Source organism: Chlorocebus sabaeus, chromosome 4, assembly GCF_047675955.1.
Source record: "Chlorocebus sabaeus isolate Y175 chromosome 4, mChlSab1.0.hap1, whole genome shotgun sequence".
Taxonomy (NCBI): Eukaryota; Metazoa; Chordata; class Mammalia; order Primates; family Cercopithecidae; genus Chlorocebus; species Chlorocebus sabaeus.
In genome coordinates this window covers 58,539,330-58,566,918 of record NC_132907.1, presented here as the reverse complement: position 1 = coordinate 58,566,918, position 27,589 = coordinate 58,539,330, and the positions used below count along the sequence as shown (strand labels likewise).

At 40.9% G+C, this 27,589-nt stretch overlaps 1 long non-coding RNA gene across 7 annotated transcripts in view; it reads left to right on the top strand.

Moving 5' to 3' along the window:
* Nucleotides 1-26,599, top strand: part of LOC103215140 (uncharacterized) — a 170,259-nt gene extending 143,660 nt beyond the window's left edge. For 5 of the 7 annotated variants that reach the window (XR_012092800.1, XR_012092794.1, XR_012092791.1 and 2 more), the window contains 2 exons: nucleotides 15,416-15,502; nucleotides 18,139-26,599. This is a non-coding gene — a long non-coding RNA (uncharacterized lncRNA). The remainder of the gene's footprint in view (nucleotides 1-15,415; nucleotides 15,503-18,138) is intronic. The other 2 variants (XR_012092792.1, XR_012092793.1) reach the window with 2 other exon arrangements.
* The last annotated feature ends 990 nt before the right edge of the window (nucleotides 26,600-27,589 follow it).

Here is a 27,589-nt window from a genome sequence, read left to right as displayed (position 1 = left end):
GGCTAATATCCAGAACCTACAAAGAACTCAAACAAATTTACAAGAAAAAAACAAACAACCCCATCAAAAAGGGGGCAAAGGATATGAACAGACATTTCTCAAAAGAAGACATTCATATAGCCAACAGACACATGAAAAAATGCTCATCATCACTGGCCATCAGAGAAATGCAAGTCAAAACCACAATGAGATACCATCTCACACCAGTTAGAATGGCGATCATTAAAAAGTCAGGAAACAACAAGTGCTGGAGAGGATGTGGAGAAATAGGAACACTTTTACACTGTTGGTGGGATTGTAAACTAGTTCAACCATTATGGAAAACAGTATGGCGATTCCTCAAGGATCTAGAACTAGATGTACCATATGACCCAGCCATCCCATTACTGGGTATATACCCAAAGGATTATAAATCATGCTGCTATAAAGACACATGCACACGTATGTTTACTGCGGCACTATTCACAATAGCAGAGACTTGGAATCAACCCAAATGTCCATCAGTGACAGACTGGATTAAGAAAATGTGGCACATATACACCATGGAATACTATGCAGCCATAAAAAAGGATGAGTTTGTGTCCTTTGTAGGGACACGGATGCAGCTAGAAACCATCATTCTCAGCAAACTATCACAAGAACAGAAAACCAAACACCGCATGTTCTCACTCATAGGTGGGAACTGAACAACGAGATCACTTGGACTCGGGAAGGGGAACATCACACACCGGGGCCTATCATGGGGAGGGGGGAGGGGGGAGGGATTGCATTGGGAGTTATACTTGATGTAAATGACGAGTTGATGGGTGCTGACGAGTTGATGGGTGCAGCACACCAACATGGCACAAGTATACATATGTAACAAACTTGCACATTATGCACATGTACCCTAGAACTTAAAGTATAATAATAACAATTTAAAAAGAAAAAAAAAGAATTGATCGCTTGGTTCAGTCCTCATTCTTAGCATAACTGGACGGCAAAGGGCATAAGAGGAGAGGGGAAGTGCTGAAAATTGCTTACTTCACAAGTTGAGTTTTTTGTTGTTGTTGTTTTTGCTTCTGTTTTTTAAGAGGCTTTCAATACAGACAGCATAGCAGGATGGCTAAGACCTCAGTCATCTCTGGCCTTGACACAACCCGGATCTGCACTGAAATTACTATTATCTTGGGCAAGCTATTTGACCTCTCTAAATTTCAGTTTTCTCGACTGTAAAATAAGGATGAGAATAATAATGCCTACCTTATGAACTAGTTAGCACAGTGGCTGTCAGTAAACATTCAATCATTATCATTTTAAATAGTTTTTATTAAGATGACTGTCTCTATCATCCATCTCTGTTTACACATGGCCAGAAAGCTTTGACAATAGCAGCTGAAAACAGGAGTGTTTTGAACCAAGACTGAGACCATTTCCACTCCCAAGCTGCTATTTGCTTGGAAGGAGGGAAATTTAAAAGCCACTAATGAAACCTCAGTGAGCCTTCATTTCTCACTGGGGAAGCTGGCTGAATAATTGTGAAAGTTTTCTTCAAGTCTGTTCTTTGGTTCAAAAATAAACATTCTCATTTCTAAGCTGACACCAATACTAGGAACCATGGGGCACATTTTTAAATTTACTATTTGCTACAATACATGAGTGTTCTTAAAATGTAATTTTAAAAAATCTGTCCAATTATTTTAGTCTCAATAACAGAATGACATTTAAGCTTAAATATTATGAAGGAAAGTTTTCCAACATGAAGAAACTACAAGGAACACTCAGATAGCAAAGGGACATGGAAAATTTACAATTTCTAAAGCTAACTTTTTAGTAAGACTGCAAATACTGTAAAAACTTGCAAAAGCTCAGGAAGCAGAGACTTAACAACTGAAAATTGTTTATCAGTTGTGCTGGAAATTTCCACTGCTTCTTTTGCTGTGGAAGGGGCTGTACAGTGGGGAAGTACTGTCTCCACATGTGTGTGTGTGTGTGTGTGTGTGTTGCCTCTTCAGCAACCCTTTGCAATGCTTGTCATGCTCTGTTTTCATTCCAGCTTCCTCTGTCTTTCAGCATTTCCTGGAGTTGCCAGAGGGCCCTTGCCTGACTTGTTTTCTGTATGATCAATGTTCTGTGGTACACGTCTCTACTCCCACAATCTGACCTATTAATACCTCCATTGCAGAGGCATTAGTAATATTTACTAATGAAATCGTGTTTAGAGAAGCATAATAAGATACATATTGACTTGTATCAACAAAGGAAATATTAAGCCAAGTCAGTTGACAGTTTATGAAGAATGATAGCTCAAACCCTTAGGAGCCCAGGATACTGCTTGAACCAAAGCCCTTTTGTAAATTATAGATGATGAAATTGAAGCACAGAGAAAAGAACCAATGTTCCCAAGGTCACATAGCTAATTAGAAAGTCTGACTTTAGGACTAAAAACTTATGGTCAACCACATAAAGAATAGAGTGGTGGTCGGGCGCGGGCTCATGCCTGTAATCCCAGCACTTTGGGAGGCTGAAGCAGGCGGATCACGAGGTCAAGAGATAGAGACCATTGTGGTTAACATGGTGAAACCCCGTCTCTACTACCAATACAAAAATTAGCTGGGCATGGTGGCACGCGCCTGTAGTCCCAGCTACTCGGGAGGCTGAGGCAGGAGAATCACTTGAACCAGGGAGGCAGAGATTGTAGTGAGCCGGGATTATGCCACTGCACTGCAGCCTGGCCACAGAGCAAGACTCCATCTCAAAAAAAAAAAAACAAAAAAAAAAAAAACAAGAAGGAATTCAGTGGTTACCTACTACAGTCATGGCCTGCAAATTAAGAAACAGCATGCTTCTTTTCCTTAGGGAGTCATGCTTGAGAAACAAAATATCAATATGGCATGTTTAAATTCTATTTGGGAAGCAGCACCACTAAGACAAACATTGCAGAACTTAAATACCAATATAAGTGTGGACAAACAGAATAGACACGCCTCCCTAAGTGTCTAACTTTTCTCTGGGAGCATGCAGACCAGGGGGAAGACTACAGCTAAATCACAGGTAGCTGTGGGTATGGTCGAGAATAGGAAAATGGCGCATCCTGGAACTGCAAGGGGCCAGTTTGTCTAGGCTAATATGAGGGCCAGTCTAGGGGACAGCTGTGGAGTAGAAGTTTGGCTAAAGGGGAAAGAATGGAAAAGAAGCAGGAAGGTGCCTGCCTGACCTGCTGGGGCTGCTGTCTTGGTCTTTGGGGAATTGATTGAAGTGTCAGGAAATGTTCTGCTTTCCTCTCCGGGCAATTACTACATGAAACAGCTTCTGGAGCTTTTCATGTTGCTCTGCGAACACAGTTTCCTGCAGTTGGAGGGGAGGCCACAGGCTTTCCTGGTCGGGGTACCTCCCAGGACCAATCTCACAAAGGCACAGCGAGGGGCCTCGCTGGAAGCACATTCAGAATCATTCTTCCAGGTTGAGGGGCATGTCGCAGTCGTCAGGCTGGCTCTGCACAGGGATGGCCCCGGGTTAGTGCTGCAGATTCCATCTGCCATCAGCTTTCAAGCTTTCTTCCAAATCTAGTAGGGATTATCAGCTGTGTGACAGGAAATGGCTGTGGTGTGCAATTGTAAGTGGATCTGCACGTCAACCTTTTCAAAACCTTCCCAGACCTCCCCTCACCACCAAAGGAAAAGAATATTCACTCACCAGCAGCAACAGCGGCAGCAGCCCCCAGACACCTGAAATTCTCCCCTATGATAAAGTCATTTCCTGGGATTCAGTTTATCTCATATTTCTAGAGGGGAAAACTGAAGCTCACAAAGCGTAGGCAGCTCATTGAGGGAATCGGCATTTGGATCTGGATTTTCAACATGGATGCCAGTATTTTGTTTTGTTTTGTTTTTTCTACTCATCAGCACAGCTCCTATTGCTTCAGTGTGAATTTATCAGGCCAGCTCTTGTGCGTGAGGAGAGGCAAAAAGAGGGCAGACTGTGGATGGGCAGCACAGGGACACTTAGAGGTGCAGGAGAAGCATCATTTCAGCCTAAGCTACAACTAGCCAGAGCAAAATTAAAAATTCATTTGTGTTTGCCTTCTGCTATCATGTTTTTTTCTGGAGGGATTGGGTTGTATCCCCCTCAGGGATATTTCTGAAGGAAGTTGGATAGCTTGGGCTATCCCAAAGTCTCTAAAAAGACTTTCCTTAGCACCAATGGCTTAATGAGGTTTTTACAAAGGCCACATTTGGCCAAGAGGTGGACGAATACAGCATATACAAGATTCTTTCCGTCAGCAACAGAATCCCAAATCAAACTAAAATAGGCACAAAATAAATGTGTTGTTTCACTCAACCAGAAAGAACGGGGACCTCAAGAGTAACTGGACTCAGAAATGTAGAGGATGCCTTCACATCTCTGTCCATTTCAATGCCCTGCTTCTGTCTGTATTGGCTCCATTCTCTCCCACTAAATACGAGCTTCTGCAGACAGCTGCAGGCCTACATTATTCCAGTTAGTGACCCTGGAGGAAGCAGAGAGCGGCCGTCTTCCAGTGTCATACTGAAAATTTCAGGGGAGGGCTCTGAATAGGTCTGTTTTAGTTAGATATTCAGCCTCTAAACCAACCACCACAGCAAGTTTCATGGAATACTCAAATTGGCCAGACTGGGATGTGTTTGCTTATGTGGATGTGGGTAGTCAAGCTCCCAGCCGTAAATAGATGGCTCACTCAGACTAAGGAACTTCAGAATCATTCAATGACAGGACTACTCACGAAGGTCTGCCAGCATCCAAGGAAGCCAGCCAAGGGGGTGCAGAATCTCAAGGCTGGAAAGCTCTTACCATCCTGAAGCCTGAGGGTCAAGGGGAAGGGGAAATTCCTGGAATGAGGAGAGGTGGCCATATGGAAAGCCTCCCTGACAGACAGATGCTGTGGCCTTCAGCAGAAAAGTGCAGTCAACTGTCCCCAAGCTGGCAGAGAAATCACTAGGAGAAAAAATATCTCTACCTCCCTCTTCTTCCTTCCTCCAGTACCCTGCCAAAGGTTTTCAATGCTCAAACCCAAAGGGAAGCCAGAGAAAACGGGACCCCTTGATGCATCCATGCCAGCCAGGAAGGTGGAGAGAGGATCTGGAAGGGCACTTAGAATATATCCTGTAAAGTACTATGATTGACATTCCCAGCATGAATGTAGAATCTTGAGGAGAAGACTTACAAAGGAAAAACAGGTTGCTCCTACCATAAAAAGTGAGAAAAGTGCTGAGCGGTTCAACATAACAAATGTCCATTACAAATTATAGGGAAGGAGCTGGTGCCCAGGACCTGTGCACAGTAATTTTACAACCAGATGAAGGCTCTGAGATCCAGAAGACATCACTGCCAGGCAGAAGTCCATAGGGCTGGAAGACCTGACTCTGTCACCAATGCTCTGCCCATCAGAGCCCACTATAATCTCTCTCTCCTCTCAGTACCCACCCACTCACAGCAGAAGCCCTCTGAGCACTGCCATTTGTGCCACTGCATTACTTGATCTCTGTTTTTACATAGGCCTTAATTCCTCAACTAGGTTTAAAACTGGCATCCAGCCTAGGGATTCATACCAAACAGATGTTTCATAAATTTTGGCGATAAAACACTGCTGACTCTAGGCAGAGAAAAAGTGTGACTTTTTTTTCAGTTATTTGAGCTCTATGTCTCCCCCCAGCCCTTTTTTTTTTTCCTCTCATTAAATAAGTAGTGCAAGATAGAGGATAAAATGGATCTGGTTTGGGGGCTGGTGAAATGGTGCAATCATTTTTAAAGGCCAGGCATGGTGGCTCATGCATGTAATCCCAGCACTTTGTGGGACTGAGGCAGGTGGATCATCTGAGGTCAGGAGTTCGAGACCAGCCTGGCCAACATGGCAAAACCCTGTCTCTACTAAAAATACAAAAAGTAGCCGAGCTTGATGACACATGCCTGTAGTTCCAGTGACTCGGGAAGCTGAGGCAGGAGAATTGCTTGAACCCAGGAAGCAGAGGTTACAGTGAGCTGAGATCATGCCAGTGCACTCCAGCCTGGGTTACAGAGGGAGACTGTCTCAAAAAATAATAATGGAGTGGGTTGAGGGTCAGGAGCAAGATGGCCGAATAGGAACAGCTCCAGCCTCCAGCTCCCAGCACGAGTGACACAGAAGACAGGTGATTTCTGCATTTTCAACTGAGGTACTGGGTTCATTTCACTGGGGAGTGCCGGACAATCGGTGCTGGTCCGCTGGTGCAGCCCAACCAGTGACAGCTGAAGCACGGCGAGGCATCGCCTGGCCTAGGAAGCGCAAGGGGGAAGAGAATGCCTTTTCCTAGCCAAGGGAAACTGAGACACACAACACCTGGAAAATCAGGTAACTCCCACCCTAATACTGTGCTTTTCCAAGGGTCTTAGCAAATGGCACACCAGGAAATTATATCCCACACCTGGCCCGGAGGGTCCCATGGCCATGAAGCCTCCCTCATTGCTAGCACAGCAGTCTGAGATCTAACTGCAAGGCAGCAGCAAGGCTGGGGGAGGGGCGCTGCCATTGTTGAGGCTTATGTTGGTAAACAAAGCCTCTGGGAAGCTTGAACTGGGTGGAGCCCATCGCAGCTCAAGGAGGCCTGCCTGTCTCTGTAGACTCCACCTCTGGGTGGAGTCTGACAGCTGTCTGACAGCTTTGAAGACAGCAGTGGATCTCCCAGCACGGAGGTTGAGATCTGAGAACGGACAGACTGCCTGCTCAAGTGGGTCCCTGACCCCTGAGTAGCCTAACTGGGAGACATCCCCCACTAGGTGCAGACCAACACCTCACACCTCACATGGCAGGGTACACCCCTGAGACGAAGCTTCCAGAGCAAGAATCAGACAGCAGCACGCGCTGTTCAGCAATATTCTATCTTCTGCAGCCTCCACTGCTGATACCCAGGCAAACAGGGTCTGGAGTGGACCTCAACCAATCTCCGACATACCTACAGCTGAAGGTCCTGACTGTTAGAAGATAAACGAACAAACAGAAAGGACACCCACACCAAAACCCCATCAGTACATCACCAGCATCAAAGACCAAAGGCAGATAAAACCACAAAGATGGGGAAAAAGCAGAGCAGAAAAACTGGAAATTCAAAAAATCAGAGCACATCTCCCCCTCCAAAGGAACGCAGCTCATCGCCAGCAACGGATCAAAGCTGGATGGAGAATGACTTTGATGAGTTGAGAGGAGAAGGCTTCAGTCGATCAAACTTCTCAGAGTTAAAGAAGGAACTATGTACCCAGTGCAAAGAAACTAAAAATCTTGAAAAAATAATGGAAGAATGGATAACTAGAATAATCAATGTAGAGAAGGCCATAAACGAACTGACAGAGATAAAAACCGTGACACGAGAAATACATGACAAATGCACAAGCTTCAGTAACCGACTCAGTCAACTGGAAGAAAGAGTATCAGCGATTGAGGATCAAATGAATGAAATGAAGTGAGAAGAGAAGTCTAGAGAAAAAAAAGGAAAAAGAAATGAACAAAGCCTCCAAGAAATATGGGATTATGTCAAAAGACCAAATCTACGTCTGATTGGTGTGCCCGAAAGTGACGGGGAAAATGGAACCAAGTTGGAAAACACTCTTCAGGATATCATCCAGGAGAACTTACCCAGCCTAGTAAGGCAGGCCAACATTCAAATTCAGGAAATACAAAGAACACCATAAAGATACTCCTCGAGAAGAGCAACTCCAAGACACATAATTGTCAGATTCACCCAAGTTGAAATGAAGGGAAAAATGTTAAGGGCAGGCAGAGAGAAAGGTCGGGTTACCCACAAAGGGAAGCCCATCAGACTAACAGCAGATCTCTAGGCAGAAACTCTACAAACCAGAAGAGAGTGGGGGCCAATATTCAACATTCTTAAAGAAAAGAATTTTCAACCCAGAATTTCATATCCAGCCAAACTATGTTTCATCAGTGAGGGAGAAATAAAATCCTTTATAGACAAGCAAATGCTTAGAGATTTTGTCACCACTAGGCCTGCCCTACAAGAGATCCTGAAGGAAGCACTAAACATGGAAAGGAACAACCAGTACCAGCCATTGCAAAAACATGCCAAAGTGTAAAGACGATCGATGCTAGGAAGAAACTGCATCAACTAACGAGCAAAATAACCAGCTGATATCACAATGGCATGATCAAGTTCACCCAGAACAATATTAACCTTAAATGTAAATGAACTAAATGGTCCAATTAAAAGGCACAGACTGGCAAATTGGATAAAGAGTCAAGACCCATCAGTTTGCTGTATTCAGAAGACCCATCTCACATGCAGAAACACACATAGGCTCAAAATAAAGGGGTGGAGGAAGATCTACCAAGCAAATGGAGAACAAAAAAAAAGCAGGGGTTGCAATACTAGTCTCTGATAAAACAGACTTTAAACCATCAAAGATCAAAAGAGACAAAGAAGGCCATTACATAATGGTAAAGGGATCAATTCATCAGGAAGAGCTAACTATCCTAAATATATATGCGCCCAATACAGGAGCACCCTGATTCATAAAGCAAGTCCTTAGAGACCCACAAAGAGACTTAGACTCCCACACAATAATAATGGGAGACTTCAACACCCCACTGTCAACATTAGACAGATCAACGAGACAGAAAGTTAACAAGGATATCCAGGAATTGAACTCAACTCTGCACCAAGTGGATCTAATAGACATCTACAGAACTCTCCACCCCAAATCAACAGAATATACATTCTTCTCAGCACCACATTGCACTTATTCCAAAATTGACCACATAGTTGGAAGTAAAGCACTCCTCAGCAAATGTACAAGAACAGAAATTATAACAAACTGTCTCTCAGACGACAGTGCAATCAAACTAGAACTCAGGACTAAGAAAATCAATCAAAACTGCTCAACTACATGGAAACTGAACAACCTGTTCCTGAATGACTACTGGATACATAAAGAAATGATGGCAGAAATAAAGATGTTCTTTGAAACCAATGAGAACAAAGATACAACATACCAGAATCTCTGGCACACATTTAAAGCAGTTTGTAGAGGGAAACTTATAGCACTAAATGCCCACAAGAGAAAGCTGGAAAGATCTAAAATTCACACCCTAACATCACAATTAAAAGAACTAGAGAAGCAAGAGCAAACACATTCAAAAGCTAGCAGAATACTAGAAATAAGTAAGATCACAGCAGAAGTGAAGGAGATAGAGACACAAAAAACCCTCCATTATATCAATGAATCCAGGAGCTGGTTTTTTGAAAAGATCAACAAAATTAATTGATAGACCGCTAGCAAGACTAATAAAGAAGAAAAGAGAGAAGAATAAAATAGATACAATAAAAAATTATAAAGGGGATATCATCACCAACCCCACAGAAATACAAACTACCATCAGAGAATACTATAAACACCTCTACGCAAATAAAATAGAAAACCTAGAAGAAATGGATAATTTCCTGGACACTTACACTCTCCCAAGACTAAAACAGGAAGAAGTTGAATCCCTGAAGAGACCAATAGGAGGCTCTGAAATTGAGGCAATAATTAATAGCCTACCAACCAAAGAAAGTGCAGGACCAGGCAGATTCACAGCAGAATTCTACTGGAGTTACAAGGAGTAGCTGGTACCATTCCTTCTGAAACTATTCCAATCAGTAGAAAAAGAGGGAATCCTTCCTAACTCATTTTATGAGGCCAGCATCATCCTGATACCAAAGCCTGGAAGAGATACAACAAAAAAAGAGAATTTTAGACCAATATCCCTGATGAACATCAATGCAAAAATCCTCAATAAAATACTGGCAAAACAAATCCAGCAGCACATCAAAAAGCTTATCCACCATGATCAAGTGGGCCTCATCACTGGGATGCAAGGCTGGTTCAACATATGCAAATTAATAAACATAATCCAGCATATAAACAGAACCAAAGACAAAAACCACATGATTATCTCAATAGATGCAGAAAAGGCCTTTGACAAAATTCAACAGCCCTTCATGCTAAAAACTCTCAATAAATTTGGTATTGACGGAACATATCTCAAAATAATAAGGGCTATTTATGACAAACCCACAGCCAATATCATACTGAATGGGCAAAAACTGGAAAAATTCCCTTTGAAAACTGGCACAAGACAGGGATGCCCTCTCTCACCACTCCTATTCCACATAGTGTTGGAAGTTCTAGCCAGGGCAATCAGGCAAGAGAAAGAAATAAAGGGTATTCAGCTAGAAAAAGAAGTCAAATTGTCCCTGTTTGCAGATGACATGATTGTATATTTAGAAAACCCCATCATCTCAGCCCAAAATCTCCTTAAACTGATAAGCAACTTCAGCAAAGCCTCAGGATACAAAATTAATGTGCAAAAATCACAAGCATTCTTATATACCAGTAACAGACAAACAGAGAGCCAAATCATGAATGAACTTCCATTCACAATTGCTTCAAAGAGAATAAAATATCTAGGAATCCAACTTACAAGGGATGTAAAGGACCTCTTCAGGGAGAACTACAAACCACTGCTCAGTGAAATAAAAGAGGACATAAATAGAAGAACATTCCATGCTCATGGATAGGAAGAATCAATATCGTGAAAATGGCCATACTGCCCAAGGTAATTTATAGATTCAATGCCATTCCCATCAAGCTACCAGTGACTTTCTTCACAGAATTGGAAAAAACTGCTTTAAAGTTCATATGGAACCAAAAAAGAGCTCGCATTGCCAAGACAATCCTAAGTCAAAAGAACAAAGCTAGAGGCATCACGTTACCTGACTTCAAACTATACTACAAGGTTACAGTAACCAAAACAGCATGGTACTGGTACCAAAACAGAGATATAGACCAATGGAACAGAACAGAGCCCTCAGAAATAATACCACACATCTACAGCCATCTGATCTTTGACAAACCTGAGAAAAACAAGAAATGGGGAAAAGATTCCCTATTTAATAAATGGTGCTGGGAAAATTGGCTAGCCATAAGTAGGAAGTTGAAACTGGATCCTTTCCTTACTCCTTATACGAAAATTAATTCAAGATGGATTAGAGACTTAAATGTCAGACCTAATATCATAAAAGCCCTAGAAGAAAACCTAGGTAATACCATTCAGGACATAGGCATGGGCAAGGACTTCCTGTCTAAAACACCAAAAGCAACGGCAACAAAAGCCAAAATTGACAAATGGGATCTAATTAAACCAAAGAGCTTCTGCACAGCAAAAGAAACTACCATCAGAGTGAACAGGCAACCTACAGAATGGGAGAAAATTTTTGCAATCTACTTATCTGACATACGGCTAATATCCAGAACCTACAAAGAACTCAAACAAATTTATGATAAAAAAATAAACAACCCCATCAAAAAGTGGGCAAAGGATATGAACAGACATTTCTCAAAAGAAGACATGCATACAGTCAACAGTTACATGAAAAAATGCTCGTAATCACTGGCCATCAGAGAAATGCAAATCAAAACAACAATGAAATACCATCTCACATCAGTCAGAATGGCAATCATTAGAAAGTCAGGAAACAATAGGTGCTGGAGAGGATGTGGAGAAATAGGAACACTTTTACACTGTTGGTGGATTGTAAACTGATTCAACCATTGTGGAAAACAGTATGGCAATTCCTCAAGGATCTAGAACTAGAAATACCATATGACCCAGCCATCCCATTACTGGGTATATACCCAGAGGATTATAAATCATGCTACTATAAAGACACATGCACATGTATGTTTATTGCGGCACTATTCACAATAGCAAAGATTTGGAATCAACTCAAATGTCCATCAGTGACAGACTGGATTAAGAAAATGTGGCACATATACACCATGGAATACTATGCAGCCATAAAAAAGGATGAGTTCGTGTCCTTTGTAGGGACATGGATGCAGCTGGAAACCATCATTCTCAGCAAACTATCACAAGAACAGAAAAGCAAACACCACATGTTCTCACTCATAGGTGGGAATTGATCAATGAGATCACTTGGACTCGAGAAGGGGAACATCACACACTGGGGCGTATTATTGGGAGGGGATAGTGGGGAGGGATACCACTGGGAGTTATACCTGATGTAAATGACGAGTTGATGGGTGCTGATGAGTTGATGGGTGCAGCACACCAACATGGCACAAGTATACATATGTAACAAACCTGCACGTTGTGCACATGTACCCTAGAACTTAAAGTATAATAATATAATAATAATAAAATAATAAAGATAAAAATTAAAAAAAATAAAAATCAATGGCCTGGACACTGGGAACCAAGGCAGTGGCCCAGCCCCAGTAAACTGTGTGGCTTACAAGGCCCGTCATTCACACTCTCTAGATCTTGAATTCTCTTCCCTACTAATTGAGATGCCTCAGTGACTTACCAGCCTCAGTGCTATTGATACTCTGGGCTGCATAATTCTTTCACGGGGTCAGGGACTGCCTGTGCATTGTGAGGTGCTTAGCCACATTCCTGGCCTCTACCCAGTAGATGCCAGCGGCAACCTCCACCCCCTCCCCACCAAGTATGACAAACAGAAATGTCTCCAGAGATTGCCAAAAATGCCCTGGGAACAAAATTATACCTCCCTCTCCTCTTGAAAACCACTGGGCTAGATGGCTTCTGACCAGTTGAAATAAAGGCTTGGTTTCATGTTTTTGAGACTGAAAATAACAAGGACAAATACAAGACGGAAATTTACTTTTCTCTTATATCAAAGTCGGTGATGATAAGGCAGCTCTTCTCTGTGAAGTTATTAAGGACCTAGACCTCTTTTATCTTGTTGTTTTGCCATCCACAGGGTTTTCTCTAGGCTGGTCCAAGTTGGTCTGCCACTGCATCCAATCAACAGGATGGAAGAAAGGGGAGAGGGATAAGTAGGTTCACGTAATCACTCTCATCTCATTGGCCGGAATTTAGTCACATGGCCATATCTAACTACAAAGGAGACTGGGAAAGATAGTCTTTCTAATGGGCTGCATGAGCCCAGCTTAATTCATTTAAAATCACAACTTGAACTGTTCTTCACCTACTTTTTCTTTTTTTGGTTGGTGGGGGAAAATGTTTGGGAAATGTGTCCTCAGCGAACTTGGGGAGATGGGAATTCAGTTCTCTCCATGCTCTTTATTTCCTTCCCTTCCTCTAACCTCAGAGCTCCAAGGCCCAGCTGTCTGTATCATAGATAAAATTCCAACCGCCTGACAGATCCGTCCAAAAAGCTCAGAGCTGGTTGTCTTCATACTGAGGAAAAATTCTGAAGGTCAACTCTCAGTATTTTAGTAGTTACAGAGAGAACTACATTCTGCCGAGGGCTCTGGGAGTGAACCTGAAGCCATGTTTAAAGAGGCTTGTGTGAAAAGAGAGATGTAAGAGATTTGAAGATCACAGTGAGCCCTGAAGAGTCAGATTCTGCCCAGAATCGGATGACTTCTGTTAGCAGTGGCGGGAGCGTCCAGAGGCAAGGGGAGAACCGAAACTTTTTGCATCTCTTAGTGTGGCGTCTTTAGCTTTGCCTCTAAAATTGCTCATTTATTAATCTACTTAATACATAATTTTATTAATAAACTCACAAATTCAATTGTTTTCTCTTCTAGATTGGAATGTCATGTATGTTAGACTGTTTCTCCTCTGCTAGCTGATAATAGCGCAGCAGAGATAAGGTTTAAAATCCTCAGTACTCTGCATTTAATAGTAGAGTTATCCCTCAATATCCGCAGGAAATTGGCTCCAGGACTTTCTGTGGATACCAGTATCCGAGGATGCTCAAGTCTATGGTATAAAATGGCATAGTATTTGCATACAACCTATGTGCATTCTCTTGTACAGTTTGAATCATCTCTAGATTACTTATAATACCTAATACAATGTAAATGCTATGTAAATAGTTGTTACACTGTGTTGTTTAGAAAATAATGACCAGGAGAAAAGTCCGTCCATGTTCAGGACAGATGCAATTTTTTTCAAATATTTTTATTCACGCTTGGGTGAATCCACAGATGTGGAAGGCCAACTGTACTTATTACATGCGTAGTTCATTATACAGTATATGTAACTATCTAATTATACAACATATAATTATCCACTGCAATATATAGTTACCTATTATAATATATAATTACATAACATGTTTTACAGATAAGCTGTAAAAGAAAAAACATAAACTGTAGGAAACCAAGAACACTCAATATAGAAAAGAGAGTGCTAAACTGAACTACGCTTGATTCTTAGTTCAAGAAAGTCAGGATGGGTGAGATTGTGTTTTTCTCTGTTACACAACAAAATTGGCCTTCTAAGTTAGAGTTTGTTAATTCTCAAGCATTTAATTTCATGCATTTTCAGTAGACTATTGGCTATAATTACTGTAATTTTTAAATTTTTTGTTGTGAAGTATCATACGCATGCAGAAAAGTACACTAGTATATATATGAATTATCATAAATAAAAAAATAAACAAATTACTATAAAGTGAACATTCATCTGTCCATCTCCGCAGGATAAGAAATGAAACACTACCACTGCTCAAAAGCCCCCTCATGCCCTTTCCCAATTACCATTCTATTCCTTCCTCAAAAGATAAACACTGTGCTTACTTAACAGTATACTTTCATTTTGCCTGTTTTTTAACTTTATATAAGTAGAATCATACCTTCTTCTTCTTCTCCTTCTCCTTCTCCTTATTCTTTTTTTCCGAGATGGAATCTCGCTGTCACCCAGGCTGGACTCCGCCTCCCGGGTTCAAGTAATTCTCCTGCTCCAGCTTCCTGAGTAGCTGTGACTACAGCCCTCGGCCCACCCCAACCACTCCTGGCTAATTTTTTATATTTTTAGTAGAGACAGAGTTTCACCATGTGGGCCAGGCTGGTCTCGAACTCCTGACTTCAAGTGATCTGCCCACCTTGGCTTCCCAAAGTTCTGGGATTACAGAAGTGAGTCACTGCACCTGGCCAAATTATGCATTTTCTTAAAGCATTCTTAGAGGAAAAAATTGGGTGCTTGTGTTTACCATTGAGTCAATAAGATGGGATATTTTAAATAGGGACTGCCTTGAAATTTAGAACATAGAGTAAGTGAAATTTTGTCTCTTTATGAAAAATGTCTATCTCTAGATAGACTTATTCCACCAGAAAAAAGAGCAAGGCTGTGACTGCTCAGTTTAAGAGATCTAGAAGCTTTTTCTAGGAGGCAGCAACTTGTCCCCAAATAAAATAGTTATGTTCTCTTTGACAAGAACCCAGAAAGTTTCCACAGTCAATCACACACTAACAGATGGGATTTGGTGACTGGGGAATAAAAGCATGCAAATAAAACTTCAAAGAGACAGAAAGATTGAAGAAAGAGAAAGATAAGATTTTGCCTTATTTATTTTAGAAGTGGTTGTTAAATAAAGTCACTCATAATACATTTGTCTTTCTGTTTTGTTTATAGATCAAGGTAACTACTTGAGACTGGGCACGGTGACTCATGCCTGTAATCCCAGCACTTTGGAACGCTGAGGGAGGGAGATCACTTGAGGTAAGGAGTTCAAGACCAGCCTCGCCAATGTGGTGAAACCCTGTCTCTACTAAAAACATAAAAATTAGCCGGGCTTGGTGTCTCATGTCTGTAATCCCAGCTACTCGGGAGGCTGAGGCAGGAGAATCTCTTGAATCCAGGAGGCAGAGGTTGCAGTGAGCAGAGATCAAGCCACTGCATTCTAACCTGGGCAACAGAGGGAGATTCCTTCTCAAAAAAAAATAATAATAATAATAATAACTACTTGAACCAGGAAAGGGAAGAAGAAAATGGAAAATTAAAGAATTAGAGTTTACATTTATCAGTTTTTGCTAAATTTTGTTGTGTAACAACCAACCTCTAAACATCAATAGCCTAAAGCAATAAAGGCCTTTTCCTTACTTATATTACTTCAGCTGCAGTGAGCTGCCACTGTGTTCCACATGTCTTTTTCTTCCATAACACAAGCTTAAGAAGCAGTTTGATCTGGGATATATCATTCCTAAGGCAGAGGAAAAAGAAAACGAGATGGCAGAGCTACTCAGTGACTACTAAAACTTCTGCTTGGCCCTGACATGTGTCACTTGCTGCTTAGATTTCATTAACAAAGCAAGTCACTTGGCCAAGCTTGACATTAGTTGACATTAGTCCTTTCTAGAGACAGCAGATCATTAGAACAACAGTGCAGACCATTACAGGAGTCATTTTCAAATGAAGATCAGTCAGAAATTATAATACAAAGATCAGGGGAAAGGGAAGTAGTTCCCCGAAATTCAACGTGCACAATCAGAATCTACCCATTTGTAGATTACCCATTCATGTAAGAAAATCCACTAAATAATCCATAATATATGCCTTAGATATGTTAGAAGCCCATATAGTTCATAAAAGAACGGTGACTTCTTTAGGAAGCATCTTTCACTCAGTGCACTGGATTTCCAGTACATTGTTTTGTTCTCTGGAAGAGTGTGAAGAATTCTCAGATGAAAGGAAGAGCCGTAGCCTAATCCCTGCTTTGTACCCAGAAGCCTCTGCTTACAGCCTGGATTTTCAGTATCTCTTCTGTTCTATAATCCTCCTCTATATGGACTCCTGTGAGGATATAAATTATCTGTCTTCAGCCATAAGTTTTCTGTGATGTATTTTCAGAAATTTCACAGTGTCTATCCTTGCTGACAATATAAATCCTTTCTTCATACTGAAAAGACCGGAAAACAATTGTTTCTTTAGATGGTTCTTTGCTATACAACTTCCTCATTTAAACAGCACTTTCTTAGCCTTGTAGAATTTGTTTTGTTGAAGTGTTTTCTTTCTTTTTGAAATAAGCATTTTTCATCTAATTTTGAATGATTCCGGCTGCTGGATTACCTATCTTGAAAGTGAGTCAGGAGACTTGTTGGTTTGGGGTGATTAGATAAGCAAGTGGATTTCAATTTTTCAAAATGCAAGTCTGACACCTTCTGGAAAACATGTGACTATTACACCCACAAGTTAGTTCCCTTGCTCCACTATTCAGAAGACCAGGGGTACATGAAGTTAGATGGGAAAAATCTTGCATCTTTATTTCCATAAACTGCTGTTCAGGATTTTCTTCAATTATGAATACGGACAACTAACCATAGTAGTATTATTAGTAATGTCAACAGTATAAATTATAGATTTTTAAAATTACATTATAGTTATTGCAGATACAACAAGTATTTTTCCACTCACCATTAATTTAAAATTCTGATAGACCTGTCATTAGATCTCGTTATTTAATGAGTTAGTATAAAACACGTACATTAGCATTTCATACATTTGCTATTTTAACCTTATGACTTTTGAATATTTCAGTATAATTGGTTTTCTTTGAAATTCTATGTATATTATTAATATTTTGCACATTTAAAGAATATTTTGAGAAGTTGTCTATAGTTTACAACCAAACAGCTACAGGTTTATATACAAAAAAGATTAAGAATGCTTGTTCTAGATGCATCTAAAAGGGATAAAGGAGGACAAAAGAATATCTAGAACTGCATCTCTCTTTCACAAAAATAATGATTTTTAGTTCTTGTGTATAGAGTTAAATGGCAAGAGTATTTTAGCATAAAATAATGTTTTGATATTATATTAATCATTAATGTACGAAGCTTGTCTTTCCTTTTTCTTCTCATGAAAATGGACCCCAAAACTGTGTCAAGGGAACTACCCCTTCTTCCTTCACTCCCCTCCCTCTACCCCACACCACAAAGTGAAGTTTTTTAAAAATGTCTTTTTTAAACTATGAAGTTCCTTTTTTAATTTTTATATCAGGTAATAGTTCCTGGACACTGAATTGCAATTGACAAAGGGAGTAAGAAAAGACTAGCAAATTTCCCACCATCCATTAAAATGCTTCTACATTAGGAACAGCAGAAACACACCTGAGCTCTATGGTGTTCCTGGGCGAGCAAGGGGGCTACTGCTGAGCACAGTCCGTGTGTGGAGCTGCTTATTTTACAAGTGGACTGGAGAGTCGGCTCCAAGTGTGTGGCATATGCTCTGAGGGAGTACAAGATCATCCAGCAGGAAGCAGAAAGAAAAAATTGGAACTTCTGTTTCTGTTTATCTAAAATTTGAAAACAAACCAATTTTACCAGTATTTCTCACACATTCTTTCTTTACGTCAGCAGGTCAGGATCCTACGAGAGGCGTGAGGTATCCTCAGGGAGGTGTGGAACTTCCACAAAGCAGTGGGGTTGGCAGCCAACCTTCATCTTTCCTCTGCTTTGGAGCTGCTGAGACATTTGCAGTTTTTGTGCACCCAATTAAGAGACTCCACAAATGCATTATCTTGTTTTAACTAAGCTTGTCTTCACAAAGTGGAGTTCCACATGGAACTGTGGGTTGAAGATAATATTTGCAATGATGCGATCTCATAAACTTACAAAAATACCAAGGTTCATTTACTCCTAATGTGACCCTTTCAGAAACAATACAAAGAAAAAAAATGACCAACTCATCACATCTAATAATTAATTGAATGTCCTAAAATGGAAATGATCAAGATGATTTAATATACGGATTGATAAATGTTGTTGCTAATGATGACCTTGCCTGCAGTGCATATTGTTCCTTGAGAAGTTAGTTAATAGTAACCATACATATAAAGAACTTATATATATGTAAGTTCAAAGATTATTTACTAAGAAAAATATGTTATCAAAAGAGTTTGAATAGTACTATTATAAAGCTCCAAGAATAAAGTTTTTGAACCAAACCATGAATAAAAAAGGTCTGTTGTGAGTTCAGAATCATTAGAAGAGGGAGTGCCATGTTGGCCAAAGTGTGTTTTGCTGGCCCAGGATTTTACATCTAACAATAATGTGGAACAGTGAGAAGACATTGTTTGTTGAAATGGACATTAGGGTATTGTGGACTGAGTGTATTTATCCATCTCTGCCTGTCTCCCCAGTTAGATTGTGGACCTTATGCTGCCAAGAATTGTGTCTATTAGTCCCACATTCCAAGCTGCCGCCTGGAATCAGTAGGTGCTCAGAAAACATTTGCTGGGCTTATGGATTCAAAGAAACAAATAACTAAGGGGAATTTGACCTTTGGTTTATAGCACAACTTCTCTTTGTCCCATAGCATTTCCCAGCGATGGGAAGTTATTCCTAGTTGGAAAGCAGAATCCAAATGACAGCATCAGGAGCTTGAGTTGACAGAAAGCATCAGCTCCCAGAGAGCTGGAAGTCCCTCCCCACCCTGGGCCTCCATTAGCCTTTCCACATTGTGCTATATTACACCAACTACAATTTCATGCCATATTTGTGTTGCTGATTGTCTACCACTATTATTTGGGGAGCTCCTGGTGGGGAGACACAGTGTCTTACTCATCCTTATTTTCCTGATGGCTAGAACAATGCCAGACACAGAAGAAAGCAGCAGGGAGCAAATGCATATGAGCACCTGCTCAGTGCCAGGCGCTTGACATGTGCTATCTATTCGATTATCACACTAACCTTACAAAGGTTAAATTACATTCCCATGGACACACAGTTTAAGTAAGGGATCCAGGATTTTGAGTCCAGGTTTGATTCCAAGTCCAGACTCTTTCCACTACCCCATATTATGTCAATAAATGTGGGATACATAAAGTGATTGATTAACTAACATAACCCCTTCATTGTGGCTCTCAAATGGTAGACACACAAATATGGCTCCCTGCCACGTAGTGGAGCCCACTTCATTTTCAAGAGCCTTAATCGTCAACTTCCTTTCATTGATCTAAACTCTGCTTCCCTACAACTTCTACTTACTGCTCCTTGTTCTTCTCCAGAGCCACATGGGATAACTAATGCCCCTTCCACAAAATCAGCCCTTGGCATCTGAAGACAGTCACTATGTGTCTACCCCTCACCAAGTACCTGTTTTTACATGCCATCATTACCAATCGGCTTGCAGGAAGCAAAAAGGAAGCCTGATTTTAATCTTTTAATTGTGGATCCTTTGCCATGAGCTGTGTATCTTATCTAGCCAGAAGGTTCCTGAATTTATCCTCAGCTAGACCCAAATGGGATATGCCTTCCTGGTGCTCCGTTATGCATCAAAACATGGCAGTGAACACCCACCTGGCTATTGCTTTTTCCCTTGTGAATGTTCACCTATGCTGGCAAGCACGGGTTGCAAGCCTGGGGGAGGTGGGTGATTCACCAGGTGTGTCTGGATGGGCTCTATGGAAAGTACCTTTAGCAGCTTCTCTCAAAGTGCAGTCAGGAACCACCTGCATCAGAATCAGTGGAAGTCTGTGTTAAAATGCAAATTCCTGGCCCCACCCTAGAACACCTAGATCAGAATTCCTAGGATAAGACCTGGAATCCTTACTTTTAAATGAGCAGTGATTCAGCAATGGTTCTGATGCACACTCGAGCTTGGGAGGCTCTGGACTAAAGCAGGCCATGACTAAGTGGCCTGGCAGTTGCCATGTGGATAGTGAAATCCACATTGGTGGATGGCAACTAGAGTCAGTTCACATAAATAAGAAATATTTTTAAATGAAATGGGATTGTCAGTACTTATGTAATGTAAGAAAAGCAAAAGGTTCTGGCAAGGAAGCTTAGCAGCAATCACATAGGAAACCATGATTTAAAAAAAAAAAAAAAAAAGGATCCTGTAGTTAGCAGGGCTGGCCTAGGCAATGTAAGTAAGTGGACACTTGTAACAGCCCCTTTGAAAGGTTCTGAAAATTCCTCTGAGACTCTCTAGTGGTGATTTATAAAGGAGTGAGGTGATTGGCCCTTTTTTTGCAACCAATAGATTTTATTTGATTTGGAAGAACACATGGCTAAGATGGAAGATGAATTCCCAATGTTAGCTTGGACCCGTCTGAGGGCTGTGTTGACAAGGGACAAAGTAGTCTCTTCCAAACTCAGTGTCTCCTATGGGGCTTTCACTGAGACCCAGTGAGTTGAGTCCTCAGTGTCTCTGAAGGCTTTCTGAAATAAAATAACCCTTCATCCCCACTCCCAAACTCTTTTATTAAAAGAAAAGATTTTTTAATATAAATTGAATAAACCCCAAAATCCCATATGGCTCAGGTGATACTTAGATGCCTTCAGAAACATCTGGGAACCAAAAGTAATAAAAAGAAATTCCATTTTTTACTTTTGTTTTTTAAAGAAATTAAGGCAGCGCTTTGAGAGGCTGAGATAGGCAGATCATGAGGTCAGGAGATTGAGACCATCCTGGCTAACACGGTGAAACCTCATCTCTACTAAAAATACAAAAAACTAGCCGGGCGTGGTGGCTGGCGCCTGTAGTCCCAGCTACTCGGGAGGCTGAGGCAGGAGAATGGCGTGAACCCGGGAGGCGGAGCTTGCAGTGAGCCGAGATGGCGCCACTGCACTCCAGCCTGGGTGACAGTGAGAGACTCTGTCTCAAAAAAAAAGAAAAAAAAGAAAAGAAATTAAGGGAGATTCCATTTCTGTCACTAAGTACTACTTAAAATCATCTCTCCCCTTGTTCTTTGTCTCTCACACCTCTTAGCTGCCCAAAGCCTCTTCTCCACACTCTGACTCAGTTCTCTCTGCAGAAAGCCTCTGGACTTACTGGGGCTGAAAGGTCGCATGTAGGGGAAGGAACAGCAAGGCAAAAGCTCTTGTAGAAACCACAACTGATGCCTTGGGAATTCTGCTCTGAGAGCTGTTATGAACCCTCCCTGGAATGTTTTTAGCTTCTCCAAGGGTCTTGCTGTTAGTGAGGTTATTTCTGTCACTGACTTCTCTTCCTTCTCAGCCTCTATGGTCTTGCACCTGACTGAAATAAACAGAAGCCACTAGACAGGTCACTAAGAAGGTAGAAGTTCATGAACAAAACAGCTGATGTATTTGAGCAAAGATTTTATTCTTTTTTTTTTTTTTTTTTTTTGACAGTGTTCACTCTTGTTGCCCAGGCTGGAGTGCAATGGTGCGATCTCGGCTCACTGCAACCTCTGCCTCCCTGTTCAAGCAATTCTCCTGCCTCGGCCTCCCGAGTAGCTGGGATTACAGGCACCTGCCACCACGCCTAGCTAACACGCCCAGCTAATTTTTGTACTTTTAGTAGAGTCAGGGTCTCACCCATATTGGCCAGGATGGTCTTGAACTTCGGGTGATGTACCTGCCTTGGCCTCCCAAAGTGCTGGGGATTACAGGCGTGAGCCACCACACCCGGCCACATTTTATTTTTTTAATTTCAATTGTTTTATTAAAACTCAGACCATCCTTATCTGGTGAACTGCTTGATCTGGTGACCTGCTTGAACAGCAGGTGAAGAGAAAATAGCAACCGATCAATAGATGCCAGTAGGCAGTCTCATTCCCAAACAAGATAAAAGACCATGGACTCTGAGCTCAAACCAAAATATTTACATGATATCTTGTTGAGGACATTATCGGCAGTTTGGAGGGGACACAGGGTGTAGACAACAAGAAAAATCACTGAAGGATGTCGGGAATAGCCTGGGCTAGAAAAGGATGAGCTAACCTGTTGGGTTAGGTTTCTCCAGCTCTGATTTCTTAAACAGCCATTGGAATAAGAAAGTGGGCAAATTCCCAACAGGGCGGGGCAATCCCCCTGATCCCAGCTCGTTGGGAAAAGGGCCTAACTCTGCTTCTCCCTCCCCATTCCCCAGCAGCAACATAAAAAAGCACAAAATGTCTCAGTGCCCTGGAATTTCTTCACTCAGATGACCCTGGGTGGATTTGCATCAAAAACACAGATTTATAAAACAGCAAATTATTTGTGAAAAATTCTTCACTTTAGAGGAAGAACTGTAGAGCATCACCACAGGATTATTCATGAATACATTTGAAAAATATGAATCTAGGTAAGAGATTCTGATATACCCATAGATTTTCAGGAACATATCTTCTGCATTAGAGAAACATTCTGCAAAAAATGTCCATCAGGCCCAAGCACTTTTAGCAGCTAAGTAGCCCATCTGGGAAATAACTCCGGAACCCCTTCAGACAAACCCGCCGAGGCTGGGTCACATGGCCATCCCTGAGCCCGTGCTAGCTCATTTGTGGGCAGTATTTTTCACAGATGCTCCCTCGCATGTAGCAATTTCCGGATATTTTTCAAATGGTTTTTATCCTGCCAGCTGGGCGCAGTGGAGGGATTATAGCTTGGAGAACTCAGCCGGATGGACCCATCAAAGACAGCTTGCCGGCCCGGTTGGGATTAGACTGCAATGTTTGCGCCTTGCCCTGAGGTTGGCACCTATCGCCTACCCTGTTGATTTTCATCCCCACTCCTTCCACTTCCCTAGTCCTCTTGGCCTGTTATGAGACCACTAACCTGTCATCCTACCCCTATGAAAACCTCCTTCCCAGGTTCACACTAATGGACACCATTAATGTGCAGGCAATGTAATGGAGGGAAAACAATATTCTAAGAGTAGGAAAATGTGAGCTAGACCCAGTTCTGCCACTAATTAGCTCCATGGCCTTGGTCAAGTTGTGTAACTTCTCTGGGTCTCATTTTCCTTTCTGGTAAAATGAAGGGCCCCATCACTACTTTCAAGTAAGGCCTTTACCAAGTCATCCAACTTGTTCCAATAAGTCGTACATCTGACAATGGCCCATCCCTTCCCACCTCCTCTATGTTTTCTGAAATATTTCAGAAAATAAGATTTTAGAAGGAAAGCTGTGTTCGTTGCACAAACCTACTTCAATAAGCTAGGGTTGAACATTAAAATTCGAAAGAAGACATGATTTCCCTTATTAATGCTGCTTAGGGGAAGAGGCTGAAGGAAGGCAGCTTCTATAAAAATCAATGGTGAACTGGAATTTATCACCTCTGTGTGAGTCTGACCTCTCAGGACTTTTCCTCTAGAGTCCCAGGATCCTAAGTAATGAATAATGAATCTAAACATGCCCTCCATGACCTTGAGGATATGCAAACATGAAATTTTGATAAAAGAATAAAAGAAAGAAGAAAAATTCTGGAAAATTTAACTTCGTTTCTATTATCATACTCAAAATGAAAGTAATGTTTTCTCCAATTATAAAAATAATACAGAAATTGGAGACTACCAAAAAATATAAAGCAGAAAACAAAATCACTCATAATAGAGATAACCACTGGCAATGTTATGGCTGTTTCCTTTTACCTTTTTTGATCTGGACACTATCAAAATAGTTTCCTTCATGATTTTGAAGCATCAGTCTTATTTTAAATTCTCCTGGCTCATAGAAATCTCTGAATCCCAGAGAATTCCAAGTACCAATACTACTTTTGGTTTCCTTTTCCATATTTCACTCTGACCCAAAATGAAAAATAATGCTGGCCGGGTGCGGTGGCTCACACCTGTAACCCCAGCACTTTGGGAGGCCAAGGCAGGTGGATCACCTGAAGTCAGGAGTTCAAGACCAGCCTGGGCAATATGGCAAAACCCCATCTCTACTAAAAATACAAAAAATTAGCTGGGCGGGGTGGTACATGCCTATAATCCCAACTACTCAGAAGGCTGAGGCAGGAGAATCGCTTGAACCCAGGAGGCGGAGGTTGCAGTGAGCCGAGATTGCGCCATTGCGCTCCAGCCTGGGCAACAACAGCAAAACGCCACCTCAGGAAAAAAGAAAAGAAAAGAAAAGAAAAGAAAAGAAAAGAAAAGAAAAGAAAAGAAAAGAAAAGAAAAGAAAAATAATACTAACAGGTGACTATTTCAATATGTGGTAGAACTGGAACTCAATATGGAGGTTTGCTGCTGCTTAGCGTTTGTAAACACGCCTTTGTCTGTATCTTTGTTTCAGTAGGGAGTACAAGGCACATTTTTAAAAAAAGCATTTTGCTCCTCTCTTTTAAATTTTTCAATGACTTCCTATTGCCCTTTTGATAAAATTCACACTCCTCCAGAAGACTCACAGAGGCCATCGTAATTAGACTCCTGTTCCTCTCTCTGGTCTTGGCTTGCACCCCTTTCTCTCACTCTCTCTGCTCTAGAAATACTGGTCCTCTGCCCAGGTTATTCCTCTCCCTGTAGTATTCTTCCTCTTCCCATTGTCTGGCTAATTTCTCATTTATCCATCAGAACAGGTTTTTGATATGCCCCTACCTTGTATTCCTCCTGTATGAGCACATGTTGCATTTTATTGCTGTAATGTATTTCTTGCCTTTCCGACTAAACTCTATATGCCCTGGGATAATGGCTATCTGTTTTGCTGTCCAGTGTACTCCCATCACTAAGCATGGGCTTTTTGCAAAGTGAGTATTCAATAAACACGTGTTGAATGTGTTAAAGAATAATAAATGAATGGCATTGTTAATTCACGTTAACAAGAAAGCTTTTCAAGAGAATATATACACATATTATTGATATTATCTTTCACAGTGGGAGATTTTGTAAGTGGTCAGTACTGAAGAGAGAGAAATACACTTGTGCTGTTTTATAAAAAAGGGCAGTGGTTTTGGAAGTTGAGATTAAAACTTTTGTATAGCTTTTGTAACTGATGCTGCTACTTTTAAATTTCTCCAGAGTAGGCTAGGAACTACAGAGATGATCTGTGTGCCACAACCCCAGAGAGCACCATTCATATTGCGTTCTACCATATTACTCCATAGACAGCAGAAGCAACCTCTGGCATTAATACCACAAGGCCCTTAGTAGCACTAAAACCTGATAATGACAAGCCATATATGCAGCATATTTTCAGTGAGTAGACAAATGGAGAACTGAGGCTCAACTGAAAGCAGCAGGAAGTTCAAAGTTATTTATATTTAGTACATTAGACATTTTTGTATGGATGCAGCAACTGATTCTGTCTTTATAACAATAGGAAACGGCTCGCACTCTGCAATAGTTCCTTACCTTCATGGGTGGGCAAGAGGATTCCTAGAAGAAAGTGGAGTAGTGAAGTCCAGTTATTATTAATGGGACATAGGATCTGCCTACATCCTGCATATGATGCAGCAGTCCACTTTTCAGCCAGACCAACTCTCTTACTGCCTTCCAGAAATGTAATAGGAAAGAGGGAAAGGATATCCCATATCCCAACTTCCTTAGGGAGGACAATTTAATCATTCTGTTATATTTCTGATAGCTATAATAATTTATAATGAGATACATATTATATGAAACTAAATCACAGTTCTGGTTTGTTTTATAAAAATGTAAAAAACAATTCCTTCCTTTATCATTATAGAAAATAAAACCACAAAGAACCACACCTCAAGGAGAGACTTACCCCTCCACATTCCTCTGAGACCCTATGACCATTCCTTTCATGCTCTGCTTAAGCTCTTCTTACACACGCCATGCTTATTCCCAACTCCAACTCATTGCTCATGCTGACCAGAAGAAACTACTTTTCTTCTTCCTTTCACACAGTTGCAAATTCAGCTTACTCCATGAGGATCAATTTCTTTACTGCCTTCTTTCTAAGACCTTCCCCAGTACCTCCAAATCACACTGCTCTGCCATTTCCCAGACCTTCTTTTGCACTTATAACCAGCATTGTTCATTTTGGTGATTAATCACACTCTGCTTTGCAATGTCCCTTGGCTATTCTCAATATCTCTCTTAACTCCCCAATGGATCTCTAAGTTCCTGGAAGGATGAAGCTATAACTTATACTCCTTTGTATTTTTATTACAGTATTAGTCAAATAAAAGATGTTGAAAGATACGATAAATTGTTGAAAGTATCATGAAACTAACAGTGAACAAAAGGTAGACCATGTGGTAAAATCCTTAATATTTAATGGCAGCCAATTAAGAAAGAAATTATTTAACAACAGATAGACTAAGAGAAACCAGCACATTCATTTTAATTTAAGATAAATTTTTTATAATCCAAAAGACTGGATTAAAATGAAATGACCACATACCTTAACATAATAAAAGCCATATATGACAGACCTACAGCTAGTGTCATACCTAATGGAGGAAAACTGAAAGCCTTTCCTCTAACATCTGGATCATGACAAGGATGCCCACTTTCACCACTGTTATTCAACATAGTGCTGGAAATCCTAGCTAGAGCAATCAGACAAGAAAAAGAAAGAAATAGCATCCAAATTGGAAAAGAAGTCAAATTATCCCTGTTTACAAATGATATGATCTTATATTTGATAAAACCTAAAGACTCCACCAAAAAGCTATTAGAACTGATAAACAAATTCAGTAAATTTGCAGGATACAAAATCAACATACAAAAATCAGTAGCATTTCTATATGCTAACAGTGAACAATCTGAAAAATAAATCAAAAAAGTAATCTCATTTACAATAGCTACAAATAAAATAAAATACCTGGGTATAAACTTAATCAAAGAAGTGAAATATTTCTACAATAAAAACCATAAAACATTACTTTAACAAATTGAAGAGGACACACAAAAAAATGAAAAGATATTCCATGTTCATGGATTGGAAGAATCACTATTGTTAAAATGTCCATACTACCTGATATGGTTTGGCCATGTCCCCACCCAAATTTCATCTTGAATTGTAGTTCCCTAATCTCCACATGTCATGGGAGGGACCCAATGGAAGGTAATTGAATCATGGGGGTAGTTACCTCCATGCTGTTCTCATGATAGTGAGTTCTCACAAGATCTCATGGTTTTATAAAGGGCTTTTCCCCTGCTTTGCTCTGCACT